This window comes from Corvus brachyrhynchos, unplaced genomic scaffold (genome assembly GCF_000691975.1).
Source record: "Corvus brachyrhynchos isolate BGI_N302 unplaced genomic scaffold, ASM69197v1 scaffold17, whole genome shotgun sequence".
In the NCBI taxonomy this organism is placed as follows: Eukaryota; Metazoa; Chordata; class Aves; order Passeriformes; family Corvidae; genus Corvus; species Corvus brachyrhynchos.
In genome coordinates this window covers 7,878,140-7,895,275 of record NW_008240046.1, presented here as the reverse complement: position 1 = coordinate 7,895,275, position 17,136 = coordinate 7,878,140, and positions in this window count along the sequence as shown.

Below are 17,136 nucleotides of genomic sequence, written 5' to 3'. Positions count from 1 at the left end.
TATTACGTGCTGTCAGAGACAAAAAAGTAAATGATGTTTAATATGTTTTATAGTGTATCGTAGCCTCTGTCTTCACTGATTCTCTTCAGACTGTATCCTGAGGTTCAGTCTCTGCACATTATGACTTATTTCAAAGCAGTGCTGTGGGAATCTGCTTCAGGCAATCACAGGACTACCATCCTGCCAGAGCAAATTGTCACTGGAATTGGGGGTGACTTGTGGAGGTCAGCAATATTTGAGTTGGATCAGCATTTGACTAGAAGTAGTTTGCAAAGTTACCGTAAATGTACCTGTGTAAGCGTAGAAGTTGTAAATTGTGATGTTTATATATGAACTATAGGGAAAACAGTGGATTTTTTACCAGAATACCTGTGTTATGTGAAAATAGTCACAAAATACCAGTAATGAAACAGAAGCAATTTCTTACAATGTGAGAAGTGAGTCTTTCTGAACCACACAGACTTGTGTGTTTTTCTGGGAGAACACAAAGAAAACTGAAGAGGCTTGGAGAAGAATTTAATGTCACTAATATTGTCAGTCCCAATAATAGTACAATGAAAATGGAAGGGTTGCCATTTGTGAGGAAACAGGTTTAGAGCTGGCAAGCTCTACCACACTATCCCACATGTTGCAGGTCAGGCAGGAGACCTGGCAATATATAATCCAAAATCTTTCTGCACCTGAGCATGGGAACAATGTCACAACAGGAACATTCCCACTGGTGTTTGCACACTGGACTGGACTGTTGTGGAGCAACCAAGTGGGACTCATGAAGGCCTTGTAATAAATGAATGCCAGACTCAGAGGAGAGCTGGCCTTTGTGGTGTATACTGTAGCCGTCTGTTTTACTTGGGTACAGACGCTGACTTTTCTTTTTCTAGGTAGAAAAGTGTTTTGATTTTTTTTTTTTTTTTGTACACCTTGGCTGTATTAAGCACTAGAAATTCACATTAAAAGAGATGAGAGCTAACCAAGAAGTTCATGCACCTCTCTGCAGAGGTGCCTGTTTTTCTCATCATTTTGAGCCTGTGGTTAGCCATAGGTTCCTCTAAGGCCAGAGGTGCATGATTTTAAGTGCAATATATCAGGAAAGGCTATAATGAAACAGGTTAAACTTGCAATAAGAGAAATGAACAGAAGTTAAATACACGCTCTTGCTTTAAATTTGAAGGACTTGGCAGAGAACTATTTAGCCTAAGGTAGAGATTTCCAGGATGTTATTTTTATTTTAATTACGCTTCAAAGAACAAACTGGGGGTTTTTTAGATTTGAAGGGCATGGGAAATGTGGAAATGTAATGAATCAAAGGTATCACTTCTTTTTCTAAAGCAAAAAATCAAAGATTTGTATTAAAATTAGTTTTCACACAAATTAAGTAGTACTGTAATTATTAAATGTGTGTATAATGTAAATCCACTAGAAATCTGTGCATACTCCTATTTCATTGTCTATTTTCATGGGCTATATATGTTGGTGTCTTTTTTTTTTTTTGCTTGCTTTGCTGCCTTCTTTGAGCAAACCATCTGCAGCTTGTTTTACATTTCCTCAGCAGTTTGAACTGGACTATAAAAATCCCATGCTTGGCAGTAGTCTATACACAAATATTCAGTGTAGTACATTGATTATATTTATAGTAATGTGAAAATATAGCCTCATGAATCTTCAAAATAGAAGCTGCGTGTTGTTCTTCTAATAAGTACTGCATAATCTTTTATTTTCTAAAACTTGTGTGTATGCTCTCTGTACACTGCCCAAATACCATATGCCTTTCTGAAAATCTTTATTTTGCAGATCTAGTGAATTCCTGTGGGTACTTGTGTATGAAATACAATTTATTCTAAACAGAGACCATCATGTTTAAGTAAAAGCATGGCACACATAACTCCAAACAGTCTCTTTTCAGAGCTAAAGACAATAGATTATTCTTTTCCCCAATAATTTATTTTAAGCCAACATATGATTTGGATGCATGTGCTGACATAATGTTTATAGGTTGTATGCGCAATTACAGTCTTAATAAAGAATGGCCTCAAGTGCTGTGGCTTCACCCTGAAAGGTGTATACATAAAGATCCTGCCTGTGCTAGGAAGATACACACAACTTCCTGTTTTCCAATATCCTCATAAACAGTGAGATAAATTGCTTTCCCAGAGATAGGAATCAAGTGAGTCCAAAGGTTTTTTACAAGAGGCAGGACAGACCCTGGAAAATAAAGATTCTTTTTTATGAATGAGTCAGTCTATAAAGGTCATTGCCCCTTGAGGAAGGTGAGTGAACCTCTTAACAATGTATTGCCATTGATAGTTACTTTATTGTCTTATTTTATATCATGAAATGAGGCTTACAGAGGTTGGAAATGCACTCCCTTCCCTCATGATTCTCACTGAAATACTGAATTGAAATTTCAGGGGGTTTTGGGCAAATGCACTGCCAGAACCTGGGCAAGAGAAAAGTTACCTTCAAGATCCATTAACGTGCCCTCAAAGATAATAATACCACTGAAAAAGAGAGACCTAAATAAGGTCAAATACTGTTTTTTTCCCTGATGAGATCTTTAAAGAGTGTCTTGAAGGAATAGGCTTAAGGAGCCTTTCTTTTAAAATGTGCCTGTAGAAATAGAAGGTGCCTCTTGAGAGATTTCTGTAACTAAAAAAATTATTCTTCCTACTAATGTATCCTACAGGATCATGCCTGGAATAACAGACAGGAGAGACTGAGTGACTAGTGCTATAATTGCTACACTTGCTATGCATGTATAAGGTCTGCAGATGTCCGTAGAGAAGATGACCCTGGAGTAAACTACACCAACATGTCCAGCCTGCCTCGTGTGGGTGTGTGCTTTGGGAAGGTATCAGCTGTCTCTTGTGTAGGTTTGCTGCATCTGTTGCACTGCACCCTCCCGTAGTCCTAGTCCATGTCAACCCTTGTCCTCTCTTCAGCTGCGGCCTTGCACTGCCAAGCTGTGCCATACAACGGGACGAGGATTTGCATGAATATTTTAAGTTCATTGCTTTAGTCCTTCATGGCTCCTGAAATTAGCTGTGTACCTCAGATGTGCCTTGAATCCACAAGGAAAATTAAACCTGCACTGATTCTTCATTTCTGCTGCCTGAAAGGTGTGACCTAAGTGAAACCTGGCCAGGGACAATAGCACAGAGTCAGGCTCCCATAGCCAGAACAGGAACTTTTAGTGCTCCATGGGATAAACATCTTAAACAGTTTAGATGTCAAAATCCCAAGATGTACTTGGGGAAACCTTCCCAACAGCTACCTACACCCTTTTACTCAGACAATACTAATAAGAGCTCTAGGATTTGACTTCAGGATAGTGATTACAGAGCAGTTCATTTTTTAAAAATATTAAAAACCCCTGATGAAGTAAAGCTAACAGCTTCTTGGCTGTGCTTCAGTGCATTCATTATGAGAAACCAATTTTACCCTGGGCCACAAAGACACTGAGCAGGCAGATGTGGGAGTTGTCATGAGGAGGCTTTCTGAGCTCCGGGGCAAAGCTGGAAAAGTGGGGAATTATTACAACAACTTCAATTATTTTGTATGTAATGCTGTAATTATTATTCATGCAATGAGTAAAAGCTTGTGCCAGAAGAGCTCTTAAGTGTGAGGTGTGATGAGGGGTGAGCAGTGGCAGGAGTGTCAGTGATTCGCATGTGCAGATTTCATGGGCAGTTGCTGGGGCAGCTCCTCCTGTGCTTGGGCTCCTGCCACAAACAGCTCCGTGGGTTGTCCTTCTCGTGGTGGTGCTCCCACCTGGAGAGACTCTTCCAGTCCCCAGAGTGTCCTCCCAGTGTGGGCGTAGCATAAGGGAAAGCACGGAAGCAGCTCTCCCAGGCTGGGCAAATGGAAAGCCAGCAGTAAAACAGGTCCTCTGGGACCTCTGAACAACAGGCAGGCGGCTGGGTAGTGCTGAAATACAGATTTTGGGAGAAAGCTTTCTAAACTTCAACACTTTACTGATGGTTCCACAGAGTACAGATCTTTTATGTTTTACTTATTTACTGGAGGTAAATTTATTGGAAGTGTCACAGTGTGAACATGAGAGTGCAACAACAACAGTGAAGGAAAAGCTGCAGGGCAAATAATTCAGGACAACTTTCCTACTCTGGTATGAACCAAACTGGTTTGGCCCTTGTCATCTTTCTGATTTTTATTATTCATCAAGCTGGGGGCCATGTTCTGCTCTGAGCTGTAGCAGAAAAAAAAATAAATTACCAAACCAAGTGTGGGCTAAACTGAAGACAGATTATTTTCTCTGGGTTTGTATTTTGTTATCCAAGACACTTTGTCTCCCAGGCAAAGCACTCTTTCAGCTGAACTGTCGCACGTTAACTGTATGGGGGGTGGGGGGACAGCCTCAGCCCAATAATCCTAGGACACTTCAGGATTATCCTCCAAATCACAGCCCTGGTCTGGTCCTTATATCACTGATTTCCATCCTAGCTGTACTACAGCCTCTGCTAAATTCTCCAAATCCAGTTGCTTTTCCAGGGAGCCTGGCCCAGGGCCTTTGGGCCCTGAGCCAAGAGCTCTCTAAGCGACATCAGCCGTGCAGATGTCTTTAGCTGTGCACCATGAGAGACAATCTCCCCAGCTAACAGGGCTCTCCTGCCCCTAACAGCACATAAGGTGTAGCCCAGGTCCAACTCTTCTGCCCCAGGAGAGCCCTCTGCTCTCTGCCTCCAGGGTCCCTCCCAAAACCTTTTTTCTTTCTAGACTATCTGGTAAGTTATAGGGACAATTTTAGAATTTACCATTACAGTTTTAGGATTACTCTTATAGTCTGACAGTGACCAAAAGCCTGAAATTTTAGTGGCAATGAATGTCTATTGCAGACTTCCACTGGTGAAGTATTAAGTATAGAATGGATGAAGCCTTAAAAAACATTTCAGGATGTTCAGCAGACAGTTTTCCCCTGAAACACTCTCTTACATAGTATATGAAACTCCCTGGAAGTTAAGGGGAATGAATGAGACTTTATTACAGTTTTCTCTCTGTGTAAATCTGTAGCTGATTTCATCATGTATAATTTAGAATATTCTTATCATCGTTAAAAACATGTGTGAATATGGCATGATTTATTTACAGCTTTCAGTGTGGGATTGTATCTGAAGGATGGAAAATTCCTTATGTTGCTCTCATAAATTAGGTGGTGCTCAGTTTCTATTCCTTTTTTAACTGCTGACCATCTCCAGGGCAAAGGGGAGGAGGCATGAGAGAGAAGCCTGTCAGAATCAGTTCAGGAACATCATGTCTTCAGGTGTGTCAGAGCCCCTTATCGCCTTAGGATGAAATGTCTTGTTGCTGTACCCAGCTGTGCTATACTTTGCATAATTTGTGGGTGAGTGCATTAATTTCCCCTCTTACTTGGAAAGAGGAGAATGAAGTCAAATGACACATGCTAGATGATAAGCTACAGCAGAGCTGGTCCAAAGGGACTACTGTTTCTAAAAGTATCTTGGGATGCTTAAGGTGTTGGGCATCGCTTGTAGTGTCACTACTTCACATGTATCTTATTTAGGCTGTATGTTCCACATATTTAGGCTGCTTGAAGTAATACATTAGTACATGCGACCATTTGCACCAGTGAGGGAGGCAAAATTTGAAAACGTGTGTGTGAGAAATTTGTTGGGAGTTGCAGGGAGATGGTTTATAATAGTTGGGTTATCTTCGAAGACAAATTGTATTTGTCTAGCTAGGAGAAAAATCCCATAACTAGCTAGGAAAAAACAACATCACTAAGAAAGTTAAGAAAATAACAGTTCTTAAGTCAACCTGACATTTGTTCTTCACTTGAGAAAAATATCTAAAAGAAACTTGGCCTTTAGAGCTGTAGGAAAATGGGCTATTGGAAAAGTGTGCAGATGAACTTGTTATCTGCTGTTCTGGTTAATGATACACAATTGCTAACACCACATGCACAGGATAACAAAAGAGCCATCTTATCCAAGTAAAGAGACATTAAATTGGCCCATTCTACACTCCTACTCATTACACTGTTAAATATTTAACAGTTTGGTTGGGTGTCATAAAAGGGAGAATATTAGTGTGAGGACTCATAGTTATAGTTTTGAGCTGTTCTTTAGTGATCTGCAGTTCCAGTACCAAAAACTTAGATCGTTAAAAATCTAAATGGGTTATTACTAAAATTTCAATGTGTGTTGTTGGTATTATGAAATAAACGAACTCAAAGCAGGCTGGAAATTGTTATTATTTCTGTTTAGATCCACTATTAGTACTGCTAAATCCTACAAACAGCTATATTGACAATCACTTCAGTGCTTGTGCTGCCATACCTGCTTTATAAATCTTCTCCTAACTAATCAAGGTAAGGCACATGTACCTTTCCTTTCCATGGAAGTTAACTGAAAGCCAGCATGAAGCCTTTTAATGGATAATTCTTGCTTGAAGGATATAATTTTCTGACATTTGGTTAGAAAGGAGAGGAAAAGCAAGGTTTGCTCGAGCTCAAGAAAACTGTCCAGGCAACACGGAGTTATTCACCTTTAAAGAATCTTCTCTCAGCCGGCAGTGGAGGTTGATGCCCTTCAGTGTCCCCCATTTACATGCTGATGAACATGAAGTATCTCCTGCACTACCAAGGTACCAGGAAAACAGTGTGGTGATCTAATCCCTGCAGCACAGTCAGAGCTGGTACATGTTGGTCTTTTCCTGGTGACCAGGAAAAGCAGTTAATTTCTTAGCAGTGAGAAGGAGGGGGACTTAGTGTGCAACTTCATCCGCCTCTGTTTTCTTATGCAGGAAAGAGTTTCTGGTTTTGGAGTCCATTGGTTATTTAACAACAAATCTACTCCTTTAATTAGAATTCTTCATCTCTCACCGTGTTTAATTTCCACTGCCAGTATTCCATGTACCTATGGTATTCAGGTCCATTTTCTAAAATTTATTTTCTGCAGTCTGGAGCATTGTCTGATGTAGCTGGCATCACATCAGTTGGTGTCCTTGAAAATGATCTGGTGTAAGAGTGCAAGATTACTTGTGCAAAAACCCCACTTTGGCTCTGACACTGGACTACATTTGGATCTGGTATAGGAATGGAAAAACAAATATTGGGGTATCCACACTTACTCCATGCGTAAATTTAGACCAATAGCTCAAGTTTTTTCTTACTATAATCTTTTTCTATTCATTAATAGTGCAGCCTCCTCAGAGATTTTTACACATTGCTGTTTTAAATATCCTTGCCTAAAGCCTGTTTTCTTTCTTTTCTTAACATTTATCAGTTATTTCAACAGTAAAGATGAACAAATTGCTGAAGTTTTCCTACATCCACCTGATTGGATGGGGTGAGTGGAGGGAGCAGCAAGGAAACCTTAATTCAAGGTCACAAGTTTTGCAAAAAAAACAAGAATATTTTTTTCTCATGTTCCTCCTTCCCAAAAGTGAGTCACATTTCTTAAAATTAATTTGCTTTTTAGTAAAAAAAAAAAAAGGCAAAAAGAATTTTTATTCCTAATATATGAGGAATAAAAAAATTCATCAGACACATTATTTTTAAAAGCTCACCGACTTGCTTCTTTAGGAGTATCTTGAGAATGTGAAAGAAAAGAACTGTTCTGTAATATGTGTGTGTGTAGATTCTCTAGATTGAAATTAAGAGCTCACATTTCTTTAACAGTATATGAATGCATATTGCTACAGCCCCAATTTCCAACCATTTTCCCCCACAGGTATTACATATCTGAAAATACAACTGAGGTTTGGAAGCTCATTTTAAACTCCTACATCACAAGCCTACTGCTTTTTAAATGGCAGGAACACAGCATGAGGTTCGAGTTCCTTGGGTCTGGACTGTAATCATACCACTGTCTCCTTGACAACACGAGGAACATCAAGCAATTCAGAAAGGGAGAGCCACAATGGCAAAGGTTGCAGCCCTTATGAAAGGCATTTCAAAGACTTAGATCTGCCCAGAGAAGAGATGCCAACTCCTGCTTGACTTTTAGAATCAGCTGACTTCAGGGGCATTATTTTTTAACTTTTTTTTCCATGGGTTGTAGATGATGTACAAGTAACCTAGTCATCCCATATGTCTGCAGTAGCAAAAGAAGAAAGACATACTTTTACATTGTTACTGCAAGATTAAGAAATACTTACAAGTAATTAGGGATAGTGACAAAGTAATAGATTTGTTAGAGACTTTAATAGTTTTTCATGCTTCCTGGGTACACTTATTTCTAAGACTGTTCTTTTTCTAAACAAAGTTTGTCCTCAGATGGTGAAAATCTTTATGTAATGCCCATTGGGGAGGTTAGATTGAATATTAGGGAAAATTTCTTCACTGGAAGGGTTTCTGAGCACTGGAACAGGCTGCCCAGGGAAGTGGTGGAGTCACCATCCCTAGAGGTATTTGCAAGCAGTGTAGATGCAGCACTTAGGGACATGGTTTAGTGCTGAGCTAACAGTTGGACTCAGTCTTAAAGATCTTTTCCTAAATGGTTCTGTGTATTGTAATTCAGGATGAATCAGGACTGGTAAACTGGAAGAGATACAGAGGCTGCAAAAATCTCTTCAATCTTTTGCCTACCATGAAAGTGAAATGGTTTGCAGGTACAGAAGGCTGTAGTTGTAGATATATCAAAGAATCATACATAGCTGGAGACATACCAAAGAATCCCAAAGGGAAGACTTATATGTTTGGGGCTGCAGAAAGGGATACTGCCAAAATAGGGGGAAAGGCAGGAACAAATAAAAATCAAAGTAAAGAACCTTTATTTTCGAACAATAAATGCATCATAAAGCAGTATTCTTAGTTTCAGGTACTCTACCCATTGCACAGGCATAACACACATATTACAGTTGCTTTATGATAGTTACCAACACACAGATTTTTTAAAAGGAAGAAAGAATGAGTCACCCACAGTATATGGAATTAAGCCTGTATGAGCATTAAGACTAAGTGTCCTTCAGCTAGGAAAGGCTCCAAGTCTGTCTAACAGACAGGCATTTACAATTTTTCAGACCTTTAATCTGGAAATGTGCAGTGTGATTTGTATCAATTCAAAATGTCTGGAGTGTGCTAATTTTTGTGGAAGATGATGTCCCAACTCCCACTTCTGAATCAAACTTTGAAAAGACAGAAAAATTAGCACTTCCATCCCAAAACAGGCCAGAAGATTAAGACAGAAAGTCATTAAATCATGCCATCTGAAAGGGGAAAATTGCGAATGTTGGTGATCAGTCGTGCTGCAGAGGCAACCAGGGTATCTGTTGCAGGGAGTTTCTCATCAGTGCTTCCTGCCCTTCAAACCTTCTTGGATAGAGCAAAAAGAGGGGTCTGCGCCTCTTTTCCATGTTGGAGCCTCCTGAATGTGTACAGAGCCTTGTCCCAGTGGAAGGAAGGAGTTTTTCATCCCTTGTTTCTTCTTCTGCCTGCCTGTTTGTTATAGCTAAGTAATGTAGAGTGTGTGTGGGGAAGGGTATATGCATCCATGTTTTGAAACCAAGACAAGGCATTCAAACCTTACTGGCTGTCCTTGTTGGCCTTTGATGAATAATTTCTAGCTCTGTTTTCTGGTTTTGAGTAAAGTAGGTAACACATACTCTGTTTTACCTTCCTTCTTGGGGGAGACCAGGAGTAGTTAATCTCTTTAAGTATCTGTTCCTGTAGAAGTACTATCCTGCCCAAATATTTTTGTCCATGGCACTGGAAAATGCACACAAAGTTTCAGAAAAACATAGTCCAGGAAATGAAGCAGGGCATGGCATTGTGTTTTTCAATGATAACAGAAGTTGTCTGGGCAATTAGACAGGGGAATATTTCCAAGTAGCTTCCATGGGATTTCACTTTCATCAGCAAAAAATAATGCTTTTCATTTGAGCTTCACAAGTTTGGATTATCGTGTGTCATCATTCGGCACATGGTGATGACTGCATAATGAAAAGCTGATTTCATAATGCAGGGCAGTTCACCCTGTAGCTGCCCTTGCTGTCACATATCTGCCCAGGACTTTGTTCAGCTTGGAGTCATATGCTGCAAATTCCAGTTTAAGATGTCAGAGCTGGTGCTGGCCGCTAAGGAAAGACAACGCTGGCACTTCATTGCCTTGCTGCATCAGGTCCAAAATTTCTACTGCTATTTGGGAGGAACATGGAGAAAAACTCTATATGCAGCATAGAATATTGTATATCAATTATTCTGTGTGCAAAATTCTACAAAACATCTATTCTACAAAAAAAAAAAGTACAAAAATTCTATATGCAGCATATAATATTGTATATAAATATAGAGAAAAACTCTACATAGATTATTGTACATAGTGCTCAGCCCTAAGCCACCAGACAGTAAGATTATCTGGAGCTAAATTTCATCTAGAGTAAATTCATGTAAGTCCCCTGATACCTGTCCTTAGCATAATTGTGTAGTTCATGCCAACAGAGCACCTGAAATTTTTTTCCTTTTAATACTTTTGAAAATCAGAAGCTGTCTCTAGATTCAGAGCATTCTTCACAAGGAACTAACATCAGGAGCTGTCAGACCATGTATGTCTAGCAAAATGTCTAGTGAAATGTTAGCTCTCCAACCCTGACATACACTGCAGCTGTAGCTTCAGAGTAAGAATTTCCAGAACAGAATATGTTAACAATTGGCTCCATCTCAGTTTCAAGTTGGTGTATCTCCATTAGTTCCCTGCTTCACCTGTGACAAACCAGAGTAACAGAGCAGTAGATGCTCTTTTGCAAGGGACTGATCGACTGATAAACCACTGTACGTATTCTATACCTGCCATTCAAGTGGCAATCGTATTTCCATTTAAAAGTCTATTATTTTATTAGAGTGCAATAAACGTGTTTTCATTAGCTGCGATCCCCAGTCTTTGTCTTTCACTTCTAGTGCGTTTTCTTTGGTGACATTTTTTCTTGTCAGGGAAAGGTCGTGACATTTCAAGGTGTTCACTTCCTGAAGCGTGACTCCTTGAAGTAATGAGATTCAGCTGATCTGTCAGTAAAAAGCTGCCACAGTGAAAACAAGCCCAGCAAAAGCAGAGCTCAGAAGCATCTACGCGTGGTCACTCCTGATGGAGCTGATGGCTGCCCATGCTCTCTGTGTTATTACAAGATTGCCCAGAAAGGACAAAACCCCCAGGATTATGTGTCACTGAATGCTGCTATTATTTGAACCTCTGTTTTCAACATTGCATTAATTTGCATAGTGATTCAAGCTCAGACAAACTTTGCTTTGTTTAAACCTTAAATGATGCTAACCTTAAATATCAAAAATTGTTGTAAAGCAATTTTGGTTCCTTAAGGAGTATAAATAGATTTCAGACTGCACATGTTAGTTTTACATTTCCCAACTGAAATTCTCCGGCCTTTTTATGGGGGTTGTTACTTAGGAGAGCAACACTGAGGACTTTAATCTCAAAGGGAAGTCCCTTTAATGCTGGCATCTCCAGAATGTAAATTGAAAGTAGATTTTGGGCCTGACTGAAAAGGTTGGTTGTTTTCTGCCCCAATTTTCTTATTGCAGAAAAGTTGTATACAGTTTTCATTTTGATTTAACAGTACTTTGCATTCTCTTTTTTTACCTGGAAAGGACTACATTACCTTATTCTACAAAAACATGCTCAGCCCAGGGCAAGTCTGAAAATAACCTTTACGTGTCCCCTATATGCCAATGCAAGCAGAAATGATAAACTGTCTTCTGGAGAGAGAAGTGTGCTCTAGTCCTTTTAATCCTGACACAACCTCCTTTCTACTCATATTTGTTAAAGATTCCTTTCTGATAATTTCATCACATCTCCTCAAGAAAAGACACAATTTGACCTGGTTTATATTTTTGCCTATTATGTAGTATTATGTATTGCAGCCTTCTTTCATTTTAGGGGGTGTGCTTTAGGCTGATAACTATTTTTTTCATAAGTTGCTGTCAGTTTTCAGCCCATTGAAAAAAAAATCTGCATTTTTAAGCACAAACTTCTTGGATTGATTTATTATTTTTTATTGGAGCTCCCAGATTCAAAGTTTTATTGGAGTTGTTCTGTCATCCCTGATTTCTGTAGCCTTCGTTGTTCATATTCACCAACAGAAACAAATAATTGCTTTTAAAAAATCTCATGTCATCCGTAAAACTGGAGGTTTTTCATAGATGATGTGTGTATTTGAGGAGTTCTTTTGTCTGGGGAGACAGCAATATGAAATCAGAACTAAAAGAATTTAGGTAGGAAAATCTCATTAGTGCAGACTGATCTTTCCCTGAAGAATATGACAGTATCATACTCCTCCTGCCAGTTAGAACTAGTTTGTCCTAAATTTCCAAGTGTATTTAAAAAAAACCCAAAACCAAAACCATGTCTTTCTCCTGGAATTAACCTATATTTAACCCATTACAATATGTTAAAATATTACGTTACTGCCCTTTTTATAGCCCTTGCGGGCTCACTTCCGTGATAAGAATAAGCAGTAATGATCCTTCTCACTCCAGGGCTGTCATTGGAGATGGAGAATGCAAGAGTGGTGCAGACAGCTGGGTTTTATTTGCTGTTAAGGGGAGAGCTGCCACTCATAGCAGTAGTAATAACCTGTATCACTCATCATTTGCAAATGTTTCTTCCTGCTAAGTAGCATTTTTACAAGGAAAGTCACCTTCCGTTTCTCCTGGAAGTAACTGTGTAACCCATCATGTACTATGAGCAGCCAGGTTTATAACGAGAGGATTTTCAATAAAATCTGGAAGGAGTGGGCAAGGATGCTGAGCTGATCATCAGTGATGTATTTGATCAATCTGCACAGAAAACTATTCAATTTTTAGGATAATAAAGAATGTGGTGTATATAAAAGGTTTTAGTAATTCCTAAGTGTCAGTTTATTATTGTAAAGCCTTTGGAAAGTTCATGTGTCCAATCATGGTGTCTCAGGTTGGACAGGTAAGACACCTCACAAAACCCTCCTTGTGATACTTAATTTTCAAGACATGGCCACATGGGCTTATGACTGCAGTGCAGTGGATCTCAAGACAAGTGAATAGAAGAATTTGCTTTCCAAAATCCAACTTTGCACAGAAAACTGTATTAGCTATTAAACTTCAGAGTTGAAACAACGAGATCATAGACTCCAAAAAACCTTAAACTAAGAGAATAGAAATGTCTTGAGTATTGAGGGTAAAGAATCTACTGATGGGTTTTGGCATTCTTCTGCATTCAGTGGTTAGTAGAATAAAAAAACCACTGTTGCAGGCTCTGTACAGAAATAATAACCTGAACAGTAAGGTGCCCTGCCCTGTGAGTTCACAGCAAGAGCAGCTTTGTGGTGCTGGGGTAAGAATGAAGGGAATGGTAGAATTGGGTTTTTGTTTATGATTATTTTGACATAACAAAATCTATGAATTATTCTTCAATTTTCTGCTCTCTTAATAAATATGATTTATAAGTAAATCTGACACGAGCTGAGTGCTCTGGTCTTAGGAAGAAAGTGAGCAGTTAAACAGGCCAAACAGCAGACCACTGGGATCCCATTGCTTAAGACTTTGGGCAGAGAATCTTGGAAGGATTCAGACTGGAAGACTCTGGAAGACAGTGGAAGAGGATTTTAGTCCATTCCTCCAAAATATTTCCCTATGGTTTTTCCTTCAGACTTTCAAGCAAGCGCTTACATAGTGCACCCATGCAAAGAAATTTCCTGCAGCTGGCATTAGTTGTACCTCACTAGAAAGCTGGGAGGAAACTTTTGGTGAAATACTAGAGTTTAGACAGTGAACCAAATTCAGCCCTGGATTATATATTTTTTTTCTGAAATGAATGACAATTCAAAACTTCAGCTAAATCTGAACTTTATAAACCAAATTTTCAGGATTCCTTTCTGCTGGATTTATGTGCATATTGTGAAAAAATTGCACTAAACTCACAATATGAGTTTGTCTCTCATTATAAAAGAAATGATTCCATTGTAAAACCAAGTCATCTCACCAGGGTGTAGAAGAGAAAATGACATTTTCTAAGTGTCATTACTCATCTACCTTCACTCCTTTATTTTCTTGCTTAAGGTCTTTTCAGTTAATAATACCAGTAGATTCTGAAAGCAATATTGAGGAGAGAAAAGTGAGGTGGGATTATCTTGAAGAATACCCTTTTACAAAAAAATTTATGTGACCATACTTCTTACATAGTAATTATAGTAGATGATTTTTGCTTTCCTTTGAATAGAAATTTATATTCTTTTTTTACAATCATCAGGACTTCATTAAACAATAAACTCTTCTGTTTCCAGTCCCAAGTCTGTATAGAATAAATGGTGAATGTTGGTGGAAAATATGGAAAATGATGTGAATTTGTTGGAGAAAGATTTATCATCTGTGACCAGTTCCACTTCTAGAACAAATGCGAGTCCATGAAAATTACACATTTCTTCTGGGTATTCACAGGTAGCCACAATTTTGGAAAGATTATCATGTTTTTATCAGATGTCAGTTTTTAGTTACTGTCATCTGTTGAGCAAATTTTCTTTAGTCATTAAGGGGTTCAGCCATCTCTCTTTTACACAAGGAAATTTTTTATGCAAAACATTCTGTAACTTCTGAAGAGAGCCCTGAACACTTGCTGTAATCAGTCCCATCACTGTTCCCTGGTGGAGTCTCTCTTAGCACAGGGGCTGGGTTTTCTGTCCTCATTTCCAGTAGTTCAGGCAAGATCTAATTCATTAGAGGGTCATTTATGTTTTACTTATTCATAAAGGAAGAGCTGAGGCATCATCTTAGATAAAATAAAAAAGGAATTTTTGGAGAAAATACAGGGTCTATCATGCCCTGTATGACTTGGGTTTTGTTGTTTGCTTTCTATTTGTAGGGAGATATCCCTAAAGACTACTACTGAGTGATTATGTCTTTGTGCTAGGTCAACACTGTAATAAAAGCCCATTTAGAGATGTTTATTCTTGAATTGGGGCTCCAGTGACTTTTCTTTATGGATCTTTTTCTGTTCTGACACAAACTTTCTATTCATTATTAGTAAAAAAAGGAGAGAATACCTTGAAGGAGCACTGTGTCTGAGCAGGCATTAATTAACTATTGAGACTTCCCTACATTTTTTACAAAATTTAATTACCTAGAAAATAAATGAGAAAGAACAAAATCCATGTATGCAACTTGCCCATTGTACAGAGGGATTAACAAGTTACTCATTAATGGACCCATCTGAAGTTGTGAGAAACATCTGCTTGTTTGCACGCAGTGAGCCGTTTCAAGCGCTCTCCAGTAAGTTTGGAATATATTGGTGAAGAAAATGCAGTATGGATAAAAGCACTCCTAGTGCTTGTGTTCAGATGTACGAGGAATGATTTCTCATAATTTTTATTAAATTAAAGTCGTAGAAAACCCAGTATGCATTGACCTCTTCACAGGCTGCCCGTTCACGCATGCATGCAGTGAGTGGATTCAGTGACGTACCTCCTGACCCTGCCTTTGTAGAGACAGAGAAGATGCTGTTTTCACATACTCAGCTCTTTGATTTCCTTTCCACTAGCCATAATTAACATTTATTCAAGCAACATTAGGAAGAACATAAATATTTCAAAGAAACTAATTACAGCATCCAAAACATCCTCCAAGCTATTCGTTTAATGAGGATGTGTTTTGTTCCTGCAATAGTGTAACATTAATTTCATCAAGCAATTAAGCAAAACAAAACCAGATACAATAGAGAAAGATGTATTTTTTCTCCTGTTTACAAGAATGCTTACTTGAATTTCAGTGAGTTCCTTGCAAAAAGGTGACTGTCATAAACCATGCAAGCTTCCTATAAACACAGATTCAAGGGAACTTGCTCTGTCAACATTTGCACAAATTTCAGTAGAAATATTATCTTGGTATAATACATAGTCTGAGCTTAGTGCAAATGTACATTTTTGTTAGAAGTTATATTGTTTTTTCTAGTATACTACAGGGAGGATTACAGCTATGCCCTGATCAGTTTGCCTTACCCATGTATCAGGAAATGCAAAACTACACTGATGCTTTTAGTAAAAAGGCGTAGTCTGCAATGAAATGGAGTTCATACTGGATTGGAAGTACTGGAGGAGTGTAGCCTGTTAGGATTCAGACAATGTAACTCATGGCACAGATAGGATTGAATGTTTAATGGCTACTGCTTCTGCCCATTAGCAGAATCTGCAGAAAACAAAATTCCCATTTCAGATGAAAGATTATCAAGCAATACAAATCAAAGCAAGAGAGAAATATTAGATTTTTTTTAATGGTAAATGGAAGACCAGAAGTCTTCTACCTGGAAATTTTTTCTCATCATCTTCAAAATCTCCTAATACGTTTTTGTGCAAGTGGGCTCAGCAAAATTTTTCAGTTTGCAGTATTAAAACACACTGTGCAAAAATGCAACTTCTGGACTCATCAGAACCCTTTCACCTGAAACTAAAGTTTAATTCAAGATGTATCCTTTTTTTAAGTATTCTTAGAACACTCTGCACTATTCAACAGGTGCAGAATATTTACAGGTATCCTATGCTCAAATTATAATAGACTGTAATTTATTTTATTTCACAATCTATTAAATATTTAACGAGACTGTAATAATTAAAATGCATAACAAATTAAATCTTTCCTTAGGCTAGAGCTTGGACACTGATTCATGCATTTGAATAAAGATAGATTAGGAAGATACCTTTCAGCACTGATGACTCCCCATTTATGATAATTTCTTCAACTAAATATGTTCTGCTTTTATTAGCGAAAACCAGAACTAAATGCAATCCCTCAATAAAGACTGTTTTTAAAAAACTCTTTTAATTAGGTAGATATAAATACAATCATACATACAAAATACAGGCTTCTTCAATTTATGTACTGGTCTGATAACTGGCTCTCCATTGACATGAGCACTGGCTCTGTTCCCAGACATATAAAGGAAAGCTTTGTTACTGAATCTGATAGAGAAGATGCTCCTATTGCTAAAAGAATTTTATAGCATCTTTGCATGCTGCTTGGCAAAGATTTCACAGTTTTGATGGGCTATCAAAGCGTCTAGGGTGGCAGAGCCCACTTTGTTTCACATACAACTAAAGGTGAAGGCAAAGAGCAGACATCAACATTATATGGCTACAAATCAAAGTTTTGTTTTGTTTCACAGTAACAGTCAGGCAGATTTACTCCACCAC